General features: G+C 42.4%; 1 non-coding gene across 1 annotated transcript; it reads left to right on the plus strand.

Moving 5' to 3' along the window:
* The first annotated feature begins 12,671 nt into the window (after window positions 1–12,671).
* On the plus strand, window positions 12,672–12,832 carry LOC119051296 (U1 spliceosomal RNA). Its single transcript, XR_005082898.2, has one exon. It is a non-coding gene; the product is annotated as a U1 spliceosomal RNA (small nuclear RNA).
* Window positions 12,833–18,633: the final 5,801 nt, after the last annotated feature.

Here is an 18,633-nt window from a genome sequence, read left to right on the forward strand (position 1 = left end):
TAGTCATTAGAGATCAAGGAGTTCCCAATATTTTACCTTTAACAACAACAAGAACACATAGGACACATGCTTTATTCTAGGTCCTATTCTAGGTCCTTACATGAAGTTGTCATTATCCTCATTTTACAGATTAAGGTCCATGTAGGTTAAGTGAATAAATAAGGTCATATAATCAAAAAGTGCAGAATCAGGTTGAACCTATGCAATCTGAAAGAGAGCCCATACTGTTTAGCCACCTGACTGCCCTGTCTCACAGGAAGAGCCAACTGCCAGGGAGTCTGAGGCCAAGGGTATGGAAAGAGGAGGGTGAGCAAGAGGCTGAAGCTCACAGTCATCAGAGGACTGTCTGCATAAGCTCCTCACCCAAAACACAGCAGATCGAATGTGGAAGTATGGGCCAGGCACTTCCTGGGACTCTAGGCCACCAGGCCACCAGGCCACCAATGCTTTCAGTAAAATGAAAGTGTTTAAGTCTGTCCAATTTAACCTCTATTGAAAGTACAGCAGACAACTAGACAAGTGCGCTAAATTTGATCTAGAGCCTGTGAGGTTTTGGCTCTTAAAAGAAGTTGGGAGCAGAAGAGCTTTACTCAGACTCCTAAGAAGAGCTATGCCCAGGGCACAGTGGTGCAGAACACACACAACACTATACATGCACTATAGTGGGGCAGTGAAGCTTTATGTCTTTCTATCACCTAGTGAGTCATTTGTGACTGGGAGCAGGGAAGAGGGAACAGTGATGGGAAGAAAATTGAATCAGCAGCACCCAATGACTTGTATTTATACTAGCACCATTTCTCCTGGTAGAGAAGTCAAAGAATGTATAAAATTAATTTTTTCTCTCCTTCCCTTCCATGACACTCTGGAGTTTAAGAAGGCAAAAGACATTTCAAGAAGAGGGAACAACATGGGCAGAGGCTTGGAGAAAGGAATGTTGAACGAGGCCACATTTGAAGAGCGATGGGGGTCTGGTGGGGTTGGTGGGGGTGATGGATAAGGACCTGGAAAGGGGGATGAGGCCACTCGTTCCATTGTACATACAAATTGTGCGAGATATGTTAGCCAGCTCAGGATAGGAAATAGGTTTTCCAAACTCTGTCTTGATTGTATTAATATTGTTTGGGTAATAGAATCTCTTGAATCCAATTTTATATATAATTATAGGTGCTCAAACTCTATTCTATACTGAATAAAATAAGAATACACTAGGACCACCTACTAAAGGCCTTTCCTGAAAAGGTTTCAGTCCTTTCTAAAGTTGATATCGCCTCCAAGTTCTCAAAGTCCTGAGGTGAAACAAGTAAGCTGACTAATAACAAGCCCACTTTTAGGCAGCACTACTGAGGCATACTGTCATGGGCTGAATTGTGCCCCTTCCCCCCACATTCTTATGTTGGAAAGCTAATTCCTAGTTCCTCAGAATGTGACTATATTTAGAGATAGAGTGTTTAAAAACATAATTGAGTTAAAAATAAAGTCAGTAAGGTGGGCCCTGATCTCATATGAGCAATATTCTTATATGAGGAGGAGATGAGAACACAAACACGCACAGAAGGAGGACTGCGTAAAGATAGTGGAGAAGATGGACATTTGCAAGCCAAAGAGAGAAGCTTCAGAAGAACCCTACCCTACTGACACCTTGATCTCAGGCTTCTGGCCTCTAGAACTGTGAGAAAATACCTTTCTGTTGTTTAAACCCCCAGTCTGAGGCAGCCCTAGGGAACAGGTACCATCCTGCACCCACATATTAGGATTCTAAGCACTCGGTCTCATATAGAGTCTGCATTAAGTTGACTCTTTCTCATAGCAGAATGATTCTACTTCCTCTCACCTGAGTTGATGGAGGAAGGCAGTGAGCTGTCCTTTTCCCTACATTCTCTACTCAAAAATAATCATAAGGTTGCAGAAAGAAGCAGGAAAGAAATCTGAGAAGATCAGAGGGCAAACAAGGAGTCCTTATAGGACAACAGGACACTCTGTAGGGTCTGTGCTCAGCCTTGCTGCACAGTCTCATGAGTGATGCTTACTTTGAAGAGAATGTGGGTTGAAGAAAGAGGCACTAGGTCCCTGAAGGACCATTTTTCACATTTAGATAGCCACAGCAAATCCTGGCAAAGCAGACTTAGCCAGAGGATGGTAGGTTTCTCACTTGCCCCTTTGCCACCAAGCTCACCATCCCAGCAGCCAGCAGTGTGGCCCACTCTATTATCCAAAAGAAACATTAACACAGGGAGGTAACCCCATGTGTGACAAGGCCTAGGAGGGGGAAGGCTCAATTTAACCCTCCCTTCTGCCTTTCTCTTTCCTTCTCTCTGAAGGCCAGAAAGGTTGCCTGGCTGTGACTTTTACTTTTATTTTTTTAATGGCATTTGCCTTTGGGTTGGAGGAGCCTGCAGAATTCATGCCCAGCAGTGGCCTGGCCGCTAGGCCAGCTGATGCAATGGGAATAACTGGGCCAGAGGCTTGCAATCCCCAACCTCTGAGGGATTTTTTGTGGGTTTTCTTGCTCTCTTCCAGCAAGGCTGGTGTCTGTGGGATGTGCCAAGTCTTTACCGTACATGCATCTGAAAGGAGTGGATGAAAGCTGCTTCTCTGAGCTGGCCTAATTGGGGAGAATTGTGGTTGTGAGGTAAGGGCTAGGCCTAATAAGCCAGAGGGGGAGGGGTGCAGGCAGGAGGGGTGGACTAAAAGGACAGGGGCTCCTTCTGATGAAAATGTGCCTCCAAACAGTCATTCCTCTTCAGCTGCTGCCTCGCAGATGGAACCTTTAATTGAATTTTCCTAAAGTCCTTGGGGAGGAAGCCATTTCAGGCCTGGAGAGCAATTGAAGTGAATCTGATGGCTTTGGTTTCTTTTCATTGGGAGCTGAAGGAGCAGGTGGAGTGGTTGTCAGTCTTGGGGTTTTCATCCTATGCCTGCCATCCTCTTCCACTTTTCAATTCACCTGCATTGTTTTTCTTTTTAAAAACGCCCACTCAGGACTGTTTTGCTACATTCTGGACTTAGTCATCAGGTCCAGTTTGGAGGAAGATGGACTAGAAAGGTAGGAGGTTGTTTAATTCCACTGGATTCAGCAACACTTGATGGAGCACCTGCTGTTTGCCTAGGCCTGTGCTCTACTCTGAAGAAGACAGAGGTTCAGTGAATGTCTTCTGAGAACTTGTACTCACTCAGGAAGAATGCTCTTCAAAGTAAAAGCAAAAACTAAAATGAAACAAAGTACAAATAAACAAAACCAGCTGAAGAGTAATTGAAGCCAGCATGCAGTTCTCAACTAAATAGATGAGGGACTGGAAAATATGTGCAAGGTAATTGTAACAAGTTTTTGGAGTCAGAGGCATTGTGGGACATTTCATTTGGATAAGAGCCCATAGATTGGCTAGTGAGAATAAATGCACCTATTGAAGGCAGAGCACCTATTTGCTGGGGAATACTCAGGAGAAGAGAAGTAAAATAAGGCCCAATTCCCTCCCCACTGTGAAAATAGCAAGGTGTTCTTGTGATCAGAATTCTGTTGAGGGGACTATAGATCTCATAGATTCCCAGAAATGCCATGAGGAAGTATGAATGTCCACCTGTCCATGTCTTCAGTAATTTTCATAGAACTTTATGAGATGGGGAATTTGGTGGAGGAGGGGGGAGGAAAGTTTATCACAAAGAGTTACAGGTGCCAACTCTTTGCAGAGTTGAAAATGCATGTATAAATTTTAACTCCCCCTAAACATACTTTTCACTCAGGATCCACTGGGGATTAGTTCCAGGACACCTCTTGAATACCAGGGTGTCCCCTGTATAAAAGGGTATGAATTGATGCACACATCGGGTCCTCTACATACACACAGTGGACTCTCAACCACAATTGAAAATAGTACAGGTATTTATTGAGAAACATCCACATATAAGTGAACCTGCATAATTCAAAACTGTGTTGTTCAAGGGTAAACATGAGTTGAAATCTGGGCAAAGAATACTTAAAGTATACAGTAGATAACTGAGGAACATTAACTGCCTCTGTTTAATAGATATTCCCAGACACAAACATTCTAAACAAAGCAGGAAGCCCATAAGTTCTATACCTTGGCTCTTCATGGAAGCCACAAGAGGTATGTATGGTGGTTCCATTTGGCAAAACAATCATTCTCTGGTCCTCAGGTGATCATGAGAGAAGCTGTTAGGAAAGATATAGTGACTCAAAAAAATGAGACTGAAGCTATGGTACAGAGGGAGAGAATTTTGATGGAAAGAGAAAGGTGACTTTGAGTCACCCACTACAGATTGCAAAGAAAATGGATATATAGAGAGAAAGGGAGGTGGCTAGCCTATGTGGACAGAAGGATCACATCCATGAGTATGGGGGACAGGAAAATATTTAGTCAGGTTAAGTACAACCGTTAAGGCAGATCATTAGTTGCATGAGGAATTTATTCATTTCTTAAGAAAATATAAAACATAGGTAAATACTGCTCACCTCTCTGAACAACCATATCAAAATTACAAATAAAATATAGAACAATCATCACTCAGAACCATCAGAAATCAAGTTGCATAGAAGTCTGACAACTACAGAATTAAACAAACCACATCCATCCAGACTAGTAGGAAGGGCAGAGACACAGAGCAAGATGGTCACACATCCACATGGGGTGGATAAAAATTAGGGTTATGTTGAGAGCAAGGAGTCCCAGCCCCACACCAGACCACCCAGCTCTGGGTTCAGTGCCAGGAAGGTAAATCCCTACAACTTCTGGCTACAAAAACCATCAGGGGTTGAGTTAGTGGAACAAAATGCTAAAGCCCTAAGCAGTTCCTCTTAAAGAACCCACACACATGGGCTTACTCAGACTCACTCCCTCTAAGCTCCAGTACAATGGCAGCAGCTCGAAAGGCACCAGCAGCATACAGTGAGAAACTAAGTGTCTGGCATCAAGGTGAAACCTGTGGGACAGCTTTTTCCCAAGCAAAAAGGCATGCAGAAGCCATTGTCACTTTTCTGAACCCTCCCCAATGGAGTAACAGAGCTCGCAGTTAGGTGCCATATCTGAGACTCCATTACCTGGCTAAGACTGTTTGCCCCACCCTGGAGATCCCTGGAGGCCCTGTGGCACCCAATTTAGGGGCCCACCCTTGCCTCTTTTCCTTATGAATGGCTGGTCTTGGCTCATGCTTCACAACTTCCTAAATCCTCTCAAATAAGGAACAGCCAGCCTCAGTGAGCTCCCAGCCCCCATACCTCTTGCTAAGTGCCCCAGACCCAACACTAACAGCAGCCAGCCTATATTCACAGCTTAGCTTTGCCTGGGAATCTCCAAGCCCAGTACAAGTAGCAACTATGTCAGATTGCTTTATAGCTTAGGCAGGGTGGCCCTGGGGAGAACACAGGTTGGGGCTGACCTTGACCTGTGCCACCCAGGATATCTCAGAGCCAGTGCAACCAGTTAATAGCTACAGACCATGTCAGAGCACCACTGCACTACCCATGCACAGCTGATCCTCCACAGAGGCCAGAGGTTGGTGGTCAGTGGAAACAGCCAGTTTTTGCAGCTAACTGGCCTAGGCAAATCCCTCCCACTGATCTGCTAACAGTAATCAAGGCTCAACTACAAGAGAGTGTACTCAGCCCACGCAAAGGGTGTACCTCATGTACCCAGCTTGGGTGATAGGAGAGGCTGTGCAACAGTAACCTATAGGACACTGACTGTATTAGGCCATGCTACTAAGAATAGGCATCACAGCAGCTCTACCTAACATGTAGAAACAAACACAGGGAGGCTGCCAAAATGAAGAGACAAAGAAATGTGGCCCAAATGAAAGAATAGATCAAAGCTCCAGAAAAAGAACTAAAGAAAATGGAGATAAGCAATCTATCAGATGCAGAGTTCAAAACACTGGTTATCAGGATGTTCAAGGAACTTAGTGAAGAGCTCAACTGTATAAAAAAATCCAGTAAGAAACAAAGTATACACTAATTAAAATAAAGAACAATTTACAGGGAAACAGCAGTACGGTGGATGAAGATGAGAATAAAATCAATGATTTGGAACATAAGAAAGCAAACAACAACCAATCAGAACAACGAGAAAGAAAAAGAATCCAAAAAATTTTAGAATAGCTTAAGTAGCCTCTGGGACAACATTTAAGTGATCCGATAAGTGCCAGAAGGAGACTAGAAAAAGCAAGAAATTGGAAATCTATCTGAAAAAAATAATGGAAGGTAACTTCCTTAATTTGGTGAAAGAAAAATACATTCAAGTGCAGAAAGCACAGAATCCCAAACAAGATGGATGCAAAGAGGACCATGCCAAGACACATCATAATTAAAATGCTAATGGTTAAAGACAAAGGGAGAGTCTTAAAATCAGTAAGAGAAACGCAATTAGTTATCTACAGGGGAGTTCCCATAAGACTATCAGCTTATTTCTCAAAAGAAACTTTGCAGGCTAGAAGAGATTGTCAGAAATATTCAAGTCATAAAAAGCAGGGACCTACAGCCAAGATTGCTCTACCCACAAAGCTATCATTTAGAATCTAAGGGCAGATAAAGAGCTTTCCAAAGAAGAAAAAACTAAAAACTAAAGTAGTTCATCATCACCAAACCATTATATCAATGTTAAAGGGACTCATTTAAGAAAAATAAGATCAAAATTATGAACAATAAAATGGCAATAAATACATATCTACCAACAGTTGAATCTAAAACACAAACTAAGCAAACAGAAAGAACAGAGACAGAGCCATGCATACAGAGAGCATTTTTATGGTCATCAGATCAGAGAGTGGTATGGGGGAAAGAGTGAAGAGGTGAGAGGATTAAGAAGTACAAATAGGTAGTTACAGAATAGCCATGGGACTGTAAAATACGGTGTAGGAAATGGAGTAGCCAAAGAACCTACACATGACCCATGTACATGAACAGTGGTGTGGGGACTGCCTGAAGGAGTGTGAGGTGCTGGGTGGAGGGGGGCACATGGGGAAAAACTGGGACAACTGTAAAAGCAATATCAATATAATAAAAGTGAAAAAATGTAAAACAAAAACAAATATATTAACTTTTATCAAGTTAACACTATAGCCATTTATATTCATATTGATTATGAATCATCATCATCATCATCTACTCCTCATACTGTACCATGGCCCATTCTATGATCCACCTTAGAGGGAAGGACATTGAGGTTCAAACAGTAAGTGATTCATCCAGAGTCACACAGCTAGTATGTGGGAGCAACTGAGAGTCCCACACCATCTTATGCACAGTAGCTGCCTCCCTGGCCAGGTGGCAGGAGAACAGGGTCATGGCTTGCATTCTTCCACATAGTTCCTTACGCCCTCTAGGTATTTTTTTAATCTCCAAGACATACCTCAGGAAGGGCTGGCTCAACTCTACCTCTGAGAACTCCCAGGCAGCCCTGGAGAGGCCATCACAACTCATGGTACCACTCAAACTGCACAGGCAGGTGCCTGGGTGTGTGGGGACCAGCAAAATGTGGGTGAAGTCCTCCTGATAGCATACAGCTCACTATTATAACAAATAGGCCATACCTCAGGCAATTCTCCAAGGCCAGCCTGTCCTAATCTTTTCCTAATCATGGGACAATATAAGTGTCTATTATGCCACTGCTGTGTTCGGCACTACATTCATTATTTCAATTAATTCTCTCTTGAAAGTAAAAATTAGTACTCTTACTTTATACTTTAGGAAATGGTAGCTCTGAGACGTGGTTGAGCTGCCATTCAAAAGCCAATCGTGACCCCCCAAATTGTATTCTTTTCCCTTGGCAATGCTGCCTTTGGAGCCCCCAAACCCCATGCCTAAGGGGAGTTCAGACTCAATAGATATTTTTTTCCAGAGGTCATTTCATGTCACCCACTGCTAGTCACATACCATGTTCTCTCTAAAAAGCAAGAAAAACCCTTCAGTGAATGTATCAGCTTATGAGAAGTTTTATACCTAAGAGAGAACTAGTGCTAGTGGAGCAGCTAGGTGGCCAGATTCTGGTGCAAGCTGGCTCTAGTGACCTGTGCAGCCACTAAGAGAAGGAAGAGTACATCCAGTCCCTCCTCACTTCCCCCGTGAGGGCCCCAGCTGTCAGGTACTGAGGATCACAGATTCAGCAACACATAGTAACGCTTGATGATAAGCTCACATTTGTCGATGGTCACATGCCAGCCGCTGTACTAAGAACTTCACATACATGGTGAAGATGGGATTTCAAAGCAGAATTAACCTTAGCACTACTGACGCTTTGTTCCAGATTGTTCTTTCTTGTGGTGCTGTCTGGGGCATTCTGACATGCTCCATAGCACCCACTAGGTGCCAGCAGCACACCCACTCCCAGTTCTGACAATCAAAAATGTTTCCAGACGTCCAGATTGCTGAACGTTTCCTGGGTGACCAAACTGCCCCCATTTGAGGACCACTGTTTTAAAGTATACACGGATATGCCTCTAAATCGATACAGTGGGACCACTGGCCTGTAGTTCCTGCTAGCACAGAGTCTGAGGACAACCCTGTCTGCGTCTACTCAGGTCAGCCCAGGCCATTCTGCACATCTGCCTGGAGCTCTGGGTAACAGGATCACGCCTGCTGTTCAACTCTCCATGAAGTCAATGCATAACAATATGAGCCTACTAATGAAGGACCCAAAACAGAATGAATTGCCCCAAACCCCAGGGCCTTAGGCTCCGCAGTTGTTCTGCTCAGGAGTAGCTGGTAGTGGGAGAATTACTTTCAAATCCTATCTGGCCCCTAATTAGTTATGCAGTCTCACAAAGTGTCTTACCCTCTCCCGTCTATAAAATCAGGATAACAGTAACCCCACTTCCATCACATGGGTTTTCAGGAGGATTAAACAGGACGTTAAATTGAAAGCTCCTACTCCTATGCAGGCACTTAGTAGGCTTAGTGAAGCTAAAATTGCCTTTGCCTTCACCCTTATCTCACCAAGACAAAGAAGAATTTGATTTGGAACAAAACCAGTGAGAGCTGTACAACGAATTCCATCAAACAGAGCCTGTGTTATAAATGGGATACTCTATTTCCTTCCAAGCATGACATTCAGGCTTGGCATAATCCAACTCCTTTGTGAATCTCCAGGTAATCTCCCTTTGACCATGTGCACAGACCTGTTGGATCAAGACTGCGGTGTAGGCCCTCTTGAAAAAAAAGGTGTGGGCCCCTCTGCAGGTGTCTGCTGTCCGATAAGCTTGTCAGCAGAGGCTTTTTTGTGCCTGGCTCATCTGTCAGATGTCCAGGTGTGCCTGGGCTCAGCTTACACTCTGAGTCAGGGTCATGGTTGCCAGGACAGAGGAGTTTTCCCTCAGGGATAGAAGCTTTTTTTCAACTTGAATAACAACCTGCTGCAGCCTGGAGCCCACAGAAGTCGATGAATGGGTTTTTCTTTGCCCTGCATCTGAAAACCAAGCGCCAGCACTCCTGCATGGATTGTATTGCTACACATTCTCTGGGGAAGCAGGTCAGGGAGGCTCTTGGTACAGCTGCAGGTCACAGGGTAAAAAGAAAGGGGGAAGTAGACAGTGGCTACCCAGTAAACCTGTATCCTATAAATTATGGCTAATTAAACAAAGCCTTGTTTAGACCAGAACTGGAAATCCAGTCTTGGATGGTCTTAGCTCATCTAGTCTTCTTTCTCAGGCATTCATTTCCCTGCATTTCTCAGGCAGAGGGTAAGGGGGAGAGAGAATAGAATAAACAAAAACAATTTTCAAATCTGAAAATATTTTTAGTGTTCACAATTTTTTAAAAATCATTTTGATGGAAGAGGAAGGTAAAGCTTTTGGGCAAAATGAAATTTCGGGGTAATTCAGATTTCATTCACTCACTTCCTTGTTTTCTCTTTAAGCCTGTGGAGTCCTCTAAGAGTGGCTATAAAATGTTCTGCACCTAGCAGTGTGCTTCTGCAGGAGTCTGGGAAGCATACACTGTTTGAACATTCTCCCCAGGAGCCGCGGAGGAAGAATGTCGTTACCAGCCTTCTGTACCCAGCTGGGCTTGGGGACCTTGCTATGTGAAGCTTGTGAAAACTGCATGATTTGAACATAGGCTCAGCCGAGCTAATGAGGACAAACTTCAGATAACCATGACACAGAATAATGCCTCTTAGAAATGGAATACTGTGCAGTACATCAAAATGTAAAAGTTGAGAATAAAAACTTTCGTGCACAACCCCTCAGAAATGTAGTTACCCAGAACCCAGCTGAATATCATCTAATAATTAAGAGCACAGACTCTGGAGTCAGCCCTGTTTCAAATCTTGAGAGCTTGGTCAGGTTTCTTACTTATTCTGTGCCTCAGTGTCTACATTTGTCAAAATGATGCCTGCATCAGTTTCTTAAGGCTTCTGTAACAAGCTTCCACAAATTTTGTGCTTTAAAATTTGGTGGCTTAAAACCACAGAAATTTATTCTCTCACAGTTCTGTAGGTTAGAAGTCCGAGATCAAGCTGTCAGCAGGGCCATCCCCACTCTGAAGGCTCTAGGGCAGGGGTGTCAAACTCATTTTCACCGGTGGGGGGGGGGGTGCCACATCAGCCTCACAGTTGCCTTCAAAGGGCTGAATATAATCTTAGGACTGTGTAAATGTAACTATTCCTTAACTAGGGGCAAGGAGCTCGGTGTTGCTGCTGGGTAGAAACAGGGTGCAGGGCCAGATAAAACAAGGTGGAGGGCCAGATTCAGCCAGCGGGCCTTGTGTTTGCCATCTGTGCTCTTGGGGAAGATCCTTCCTGTCCTGTCCAGCTTCTGGTGTTCACCATCAGTTCTTGGTGTTTCTTGTCTTATAGACACATCACTCAATCCTCCCCCGTCCTCACATGATATTCTCTTTGTGTCCATGTCTTAATCTCCTTTTTCTGTAAGGACACAAGTCACGTTGGATTAAGGGCCCACTCTACTCCAGCCTGATCTCATCTTATCTTGATCACATCTGCAATGACCCGATTTCCAAAAGCAGTCAAACTCACAGTTACCTAGGGTTAGGACTTCAGTATATCTTTTTTGGAGAACAATGTAACCCACAACAATATCCCATGGGGTTGTTGTGAGGATCAAATAAGATAATGGGAAAAGAAATTAGACCAGTGCCTGGTACGTAGTAACACAATAGTACTATTATTTCTAAATTCTTACAAGGGTGGGTATTATTGTCCTTTGACAGAAGGAAAAACCTGGACTGGTGGTTAGAAAATTGTGGGCGGCAGACTCAGAGTTGGTGATCCCAGAACCCATGTACTTCTCTTTGTCCACTCCACACTCCTTCTAGAGTGACTTGGTTTTCTATCATAGCCTATTCCTATTTATTGTCCTTGAAAGACTATCTTTCCAACTCCTGGGTTCTTCTATTTGACACCTTAAAATGTATTCAATACTTTAGAATCTAAAATTAAAACGCACTCAGCTACAATAGTATTGATTCTAACATTCAACACACATGTCTTGAACCTTTAACTGTGCTAAGTACCACACTAGGTTTAAACACTAAGCACTATTTGTAGGTTTAGGACAACAAAGTATACTGGAATGTTCTTTTGCTTCAAGAGTTTGAGGATGAGGTATGTCCAGAACTAGCTATTTATAAAAAAATTTATGACATGACAGATGATGTTTAAGTGCTTTAACAAATATTAACATATTTAGTTGCTCTAACAACTCTGTAATGGAGGTACTGGTTGATTTTTATTTCACAGGTTCAAATATGTAGTAAGCACAGAAAGGCTAAAATCCCAAAGCTGGAGTGTGCCAGAATGTTCTAGACTTGTGACCTGACCCGGGTAGTCTGCCTTTTGGCTCCAGAGTCTTCACTTTTAAGTGCTGTGTCCCATGTGAAATAGATTTATTTAAACCTTCCTTGTGCAAGGTTATTTTAAATATTTTAACATTGGAGACAATGCTACAGTAAACATTCTTAAGCTAAATCTTTGTACATGTCCTGAATTACTTTTCTTGTACGAGAATTGCTGTGTGAAGGAGTACGCGTATTGTTAGGGCCTTGGTACATAGCATCAAATTGCAAGAATGAGGAAATGAGTTCTCAGGAAGTAAAAATGTAATTGGCAAAAGCACGAAATGGAAAGTATGGGGGTATATCTGGAAAGTGGCAAACACTCCAGTCTGAATGGAATGTAAAGTGCTTAAAGACGAGAGATTGGAGAGCTGCTTCTAAAGTGGTCTGGAGCCAGCCTGTGGAGAGCTCTGAATGCCAGGCTGTGGAATTTAGACTTTGTCAAGCAGCACTCAAAAACCAGCATACGTTTTCACGTTTTTGAAATGAGAAATGAAATGGTCAGATTCTTAAAAATAATTTTCTTAAAAACAATTTTAAGAAAAACTTTCTCTGTCTGCTGAAAGGAGAATCACTCATCATAATTGTTTACATGCAGCCCTGGCTGGGTAGCTTTGTTGATTAGAGCATTGTCATGATATGCAGAGGTTGTGGGTTCTATCCCCAGTCAGGGAACATACAAGAATAAACCAATGAATGCATAAACAAGTGGAACAAAAAAGCATTCTCTCTCTCTAAATCAATAAATTTTTTAAAAAATTAAAGATTATCATGCAGCTGGATTTGGAGGAGGGGATTAGTATTTATTTCACTTATATTTTTAACAGTGCATTATTAAAATCATCTACTTACATAAATCAAAAATATAGGAAATATACTTACCTAGTAGGAGAGATACCATGATCCAAAGGGGGTTTTTCCAGGGCGAGGCTTATCCACTGCACTATGGGGTGCTGACCCCTGTGATTTCCCCAGATGTGGGAAACTTGACTACATACTTTGTAACAGTGGGGACTGCATTCATGCTCTCCCCTAGGAAAAAAAGGAAACAAACCAAAGAGTAATATAATATATTAATAATATATATCTGTATATCACATATTTTATTATATATTATGTTATATATTATATAAAATATAGTATATTCAATGTATAATTCTATATTATGATATAATAATATACTATAAGGAATAATACAAATGGTAATTGTTCTGACTCTGGAGTTTATCACTGCCCAATACTTTTTAAAAACTTTTATTATGTACATAAGTATATATGAGCAAAATATGATATGTTGCTTATTTTTAAATTTCATATAAATACAATCATACTACATGTATTTTATTGCAATTAGATTTTACATTCACCATGAGAATTTTTTATATTTGCTTTAATTAACACATGTGATTCTAGGTCACCTGTTTTTTTTTATGCTAATGATACAGCATTCCCTTGCAGGAATATACTATAATATTTTTCTCTCTTTTAAAAAAGACTTTATTTATTTATTTTTTAGAGAGATGGGGAAGAGAAGGAGAAAGAAGGAGAGAAACACCAGTGTGTGGTTGTCCCTCCTGCGCCCCTGACTGGGGACCTGGCCTGCAACCCAGGCATGTACCCTGACTGGGAATCGAACTAACAACCCTTTGGTTTGCAGCCAGGGCTCAATCCACTGAGCTACACCAGCCAGGGATGATATTTTTCTCTTCATGATGGACATTTAAGTCATTTTGGAAAAAAAATTCTGTATTTACAAATAATGCTCTCCTGACATTCTTCATGTCTTCTTTTGCACCTGCCAAGTGGACAGGCTTTCTCAACCCGGGTTCCTCTTCTGAGCCACGGAACAGGGAGAATAGATAATTAGAATAACTCTTTTCTCAATTTCCCACTGAAGGTGTATAACTAGCACCATTCAAAACAGATGCATAAATGAAAAGTTAATTCATTTCATACAATGATGCCTCTGGACATTAGTGCTTAATTTTCTTCATAAATGGTTGAGGAAGACTGCTGAGATATATCTTAGTAGCAAAACTGCTGCTGGGTTTGTACAAGTTCAATTTTCCCTGTTGGTGCCAAAAGCACTCTTCCAAGTATTTGTGCCAGCTTAACACTAATATGCAAGATGTCCCCTGCTCCACAGCATGGCCCACAAGTGCAACGGTCAGATTTTCTAAACGCTGGTTACTCTGAGGGGAGTAAAACAGCATCTCAGACTTTTAAACTTGCATTTCCACAATTACATGTAAGGAGAGCTTTTTTGTATATGGACTACATAAATTTCCCTCTTTGTGAATTTCCTGTTCACATGTTGGTCCATCTATTTCTCAGTTGAATTATTTGCCTTTTTATGTCAATTTGTAATCCTTCTTTACATATTATGATAGTAATCCTTTACTGGTGATATGCATCATGTCAAGTATTAATTAAAGTAATCCTTTATGGTGAATTTTAGGAGGTTTTGAGTCCTGCAGTAAGGCTAATTAACTCCCGGCAAAAAGAGGTTTCACAGATGAACAGCCAACATGAAGGTTACAATTTATTCAGTTAGTATAGACAAATACTGCATATCTCTATGGATTAGACTCTAATTTCTAGGGATATAGAAATAAACCTCTCTGCCCTTAAGAGGTTTGCAATCTAAAGGAAGAAATAGACAACTAACCACTGTAATTCTAACACAACCATCACACCATCAATGGTTAGCAAAACATATTACATGTCTTACCACAATGATGCCCCTTTAGGGTGAAAAGGGTAAAGTGTTTCTGCTGGTCACTGTCACATGCTTGAATGAACAAGAGCAATGGAAACACTTCTTTCCTGGGCTTCAGGTCCCACTTCCTCACAGGGCACAGGGTGCCCAGTTCAGGGGTGTGGGGCCATACCTGGCATCCTCTAGTGCTGACACACCTGGCTGGACAGAAGGCCTTCTTAAAATTACATTCTTTTAAGTATATGTGTTTTCTGTTCCCTCGCACCTCTGTAAACAAGGCTGTTTGCTGCTGTTCCTATCGAGCTGTTCCCTGCAACCGTGTAGAAAGACTCACAACAGCACTTGTCAGAAACTGCAGCAGAGCAACCCACAACAGCTGGTGGCATGAGGAACCCATGCATCTGCTTTCCCCTCTCTGCCAGGCCTCCCTGAATAACGTGAGGTCTTGTGGACACGAGAAGGATGCGACTGATCTGCCAACAGTGGGCCCCGAGCTCTGCGTTGTTATTTAAATAGCTGGGGGTTGCCTTTACATTGGCCCACTCACACACTGTCACCTAATTCTCCCTGGGATCCAGGCAGCACATTTGCACTTGGTTATAAATGCAAAGAGTCCTGGAGTCCTGATGGGAGAAGGAGGACTTTGGCAGTGGACCTGCCACATACTAGCCTGGTGGCCGTGGGGAAGTCCGTAGGCCTTTCTGAATCTCTTTCCTCACATATAAAATAGGAAAATAATTCCTGTCTTGTTTCCCTCAGTACAGACATATAAAATTGCTTTTGATATTGATTTGTGAACTCTAGAGTAGAAGCAAATATAGGAGATTAAGATGATTTGCAGTACGGAGCAGTGCTGTGCTTGACCGTGCAAGGCATAGCTGGGAGGGGCCCGTTAACTGCATCTTGTGGTTTTGGAACCAATACGTTTGCAGCCCAGCACAAATGGGCACACATGTTTTTCCTTGGACAGCTGATACACTCAGCCTCACTGGGGGAATCTAAGGAAAACAACTGAGGATGCTTCTCAAATACTCAGAATCATGGACTATGAGATCCACAGGGGCCTTCCTGTCATCGGTGGAATGACCAGGATGGGTCAAGTCAGTGGCCTCCAAACTTTCTGTCCACATCTTTCTACCAGTAAAGCACTTTCAACCTACCCTTTCAGTATATGAATATTTATTCATTTATAAACAATAGACATGTACTACTGTGCTAATATATACTGTGCCTTGGAAAAACATGTTTGTAATTAGAAATTTTTTAAGTTCAAAGAAAGTTCTATGATGTCCCTCCTGGACCACACAGTGGGTCATTTTGCCCACTCCATGGGAATGTGTGCCCACAACTTTGGAGTCCACTGGGCAAATGAGGAAACTGAGGCCACAGAGATGAACTGATTTGCTCAAATTCACGCAGCTAGTTGGTGAGGGAGCTAACACACTGGCCTGAAACTGCTGCTTCCTGACAATGTGTGTGATCCTAGAGTTTACCTTGTATGGCAAATTACCTCAGTGGAGTAATCATACTTACCATATTTCATTCTTAGTTTATTCCTGATGCATTAAGAGCATTTTTTCCTTAAAGCTCTTTTTTTAAAAAAAATTGTAATTTCTGAGAACAGACCTGAAAGAGAGGGTATAGATTTCCTTCACATAACAATGTGAGAAATAAAAGAGCGGGATTGTATGTCAGATGAAAATGCTATATTTATGCCTCATTGTAATCCATTCATTGCTTTATGGATCCAACATCCCCTTGGGAGAGTCACAAATCCACATAATGTTCCTGAGCACCGGATTTGGCATTTGGATCTCTGATTTAGCTGTCAGATATGTAAAATCACATGTAGCCAGACAACTCCCTGGGGACTCCACAGCTGCGAACGCTGAAGAGTGCAAGTTATTCCAACAAGGTCGGCATTAATGTGCGCACAGCTACTGGTCCCCACGAGCTGCCCTTTTGCTACACCATCTAATTTTCAGTGTGGCTCAGAGGACCCAAGTGAAGCGACTCCAGTAGAACTCTCTTCTCAGGGACTGCTCCAAGTTCAACAGAGGTGACTTTCAGAGAGGTTGCATGCCCTTAACAGAGACAACAGTTATCCTAGGACGTCTGGCCTTCTGAGGCCATTAAACAGCTCTGCTCACTGCCAAGGCCCTCCTTGACCCTCTTATCTGCTTTCCAGGCTCCTTGTCCACATAGTGGCCTCATTTAAAGGGCCCCACACATGCCACGCAAATGACTAGGTGGATGGCTCTCCCTATGGGCCTCAATATCTTCTCTTATATCCAGATGAGTCCTAATCAAGGTTGATAAAGTATGTAAATGGACACTAAACACATTTTAAAGAAAAAATAAGCTGGCAGGAAAGTTATCATTTCCTTCAAAATCAGGGATGCACCAAGAAAAATTGTTTTACTGGGAGAAATGGTTGAGTGAATGGTTTCTCCATTTCCTTCAAAATCTGTACTAGAGAAAACAAGGAATGTGAATTGGAAGGCCTGGATCTAAAGTCTTCTCTGCCGGTTAGTAACTAAAGAATCTAGCACATAAAGTGTCAAGAAATATTTGTTAAATTGGGCATGCTATTTTACTTTTCTGTGCTCCAGCTTTATCTGTAGAATGCAAGGGACAGTAACTGAAAAACAGGATTGTTGCAGTGATTAATGCTTAATAAATATTTGTGTAAATGAATACTCCAATAGAATTTAAAAAAACAGGAAATATCTACATATTTTTATCAAAACTAGTGCTCTGCTACCCTTAAAAGTGGACAGCTCTACAGCTGAGATTTCCATGTGGCCTCAAGGGCTGACAGCATTTCCAGGCACGACAAGGCACCATCGCTATCCTCTTAGGTCCCCTGCTGAGAATAATAAACTAAAATACCGATAATTAATTAAAGTAACTAAATGAATTAAAATTCAGGGTAAACGAATGGTCACTGAATCAAACCCTGCTTATTTACTGCTTCATATCCTTTTGGCTCACCTCTTAATCCTAGTCACTCCCTCAGTAATGACCCATCTGTGGAGGTTTCCTGCCAGCACAACCTCATTGTGCCTCACATGAGGCATGTACCGCACACTTTTCAGCCCTGGGCTTCTTTAACTCCAGGACACGTGCAGAGCCCACTCTCCACCTCCAAGTGCTCATGGAAATCCAGGAGAGTTGAAAACTTATGGGGCAAACTTAGCCTATGGAGGATATGAGCTGTCTGATAAATGGACATCTCTTGAGTGTGTAGTTTTGAGATATGTTCCATCAGGCTTCTCAGAGAGTCCTGAGAAATAAGCAGCCAGTTGCCCCAGTGGTGGCCAAATCAATGACACATCTTTGTATGGAATCTCCTTTCTCCTTTTTAGGGCCCTGCCTCAGCCCTGTCTCCTGAGATCCATTGCTGAATAAACCACGCACCAAGTGTGGCAGTCTTTGTCTCAGGTCCTGCAATGGGGGGGAAACAGGCTAAGGTACCCCCAAGTACCTAGCACAGTCACAAGCTATCTTATTTTATCCTCTAAAAGTGTAGGCGAACTACAACCCAGAGGCCAAACTCTACCTGTTTGGATCCCACTGTGTAAATAAAGTGTTGCTGGATCCCAGCCACGTTCATTTACGTACCAGCTCTGGTGGGTCCCTAACTAGAACGGCAGAGTTACATACTTATTACCAAGAGCATATGGTCCCCAAAGCCTCAAATATTTACTCTCTGGCCCTTTACAGAAAGAGTTAGCCAACCCTGCTCAAGTGTGATACCTGGCCCCCTGCATGAGAATCATGGTGTTAAAATGCAGATTCACATCTCTAGCTTTCTCCAAGCTGGGCTGCAGAGTGGGCATCAAGAGAACAATCTGGAACTTAGTCTATGACGGGTCACAAACTCAGCACCCACAGAAGCCAGGCAGGGAACAAATGAATGAGTAGGACAAGTCTGTTGTTTTGGCACAGACACAAATTTGTAATATTAAAAATGAGTAGGAAGTGTTTGCTATAAAGAAATATGACTCTGTCCAGAAAGTATCCGGTCATGTACTATGAAAAATAGAGACATTTATTGAAGAAGATACAAGATATAAGAAACATTGTACATAGGACAATGATGCCTCAGTCCCCT

The sequence above is a fragment of the Artibeus jamaicensis genome, unplaced genomic scaffold (genome assembly GCF_021234435.1).
Source record: "Artibeus jamaicensis isolate MK-2021 breed Jamaican fruit bat unplaced genomic scaffold, CSHL_Jam_final contig_482, whole genome shotgun sequence".
Classification (NCBI taxonomy): Eukaryota; Metazoa; Chordata; class Mammalia; order Chiroptera; family Phyllostomidae; genus Artibeus; species Artibeus jamaicensis.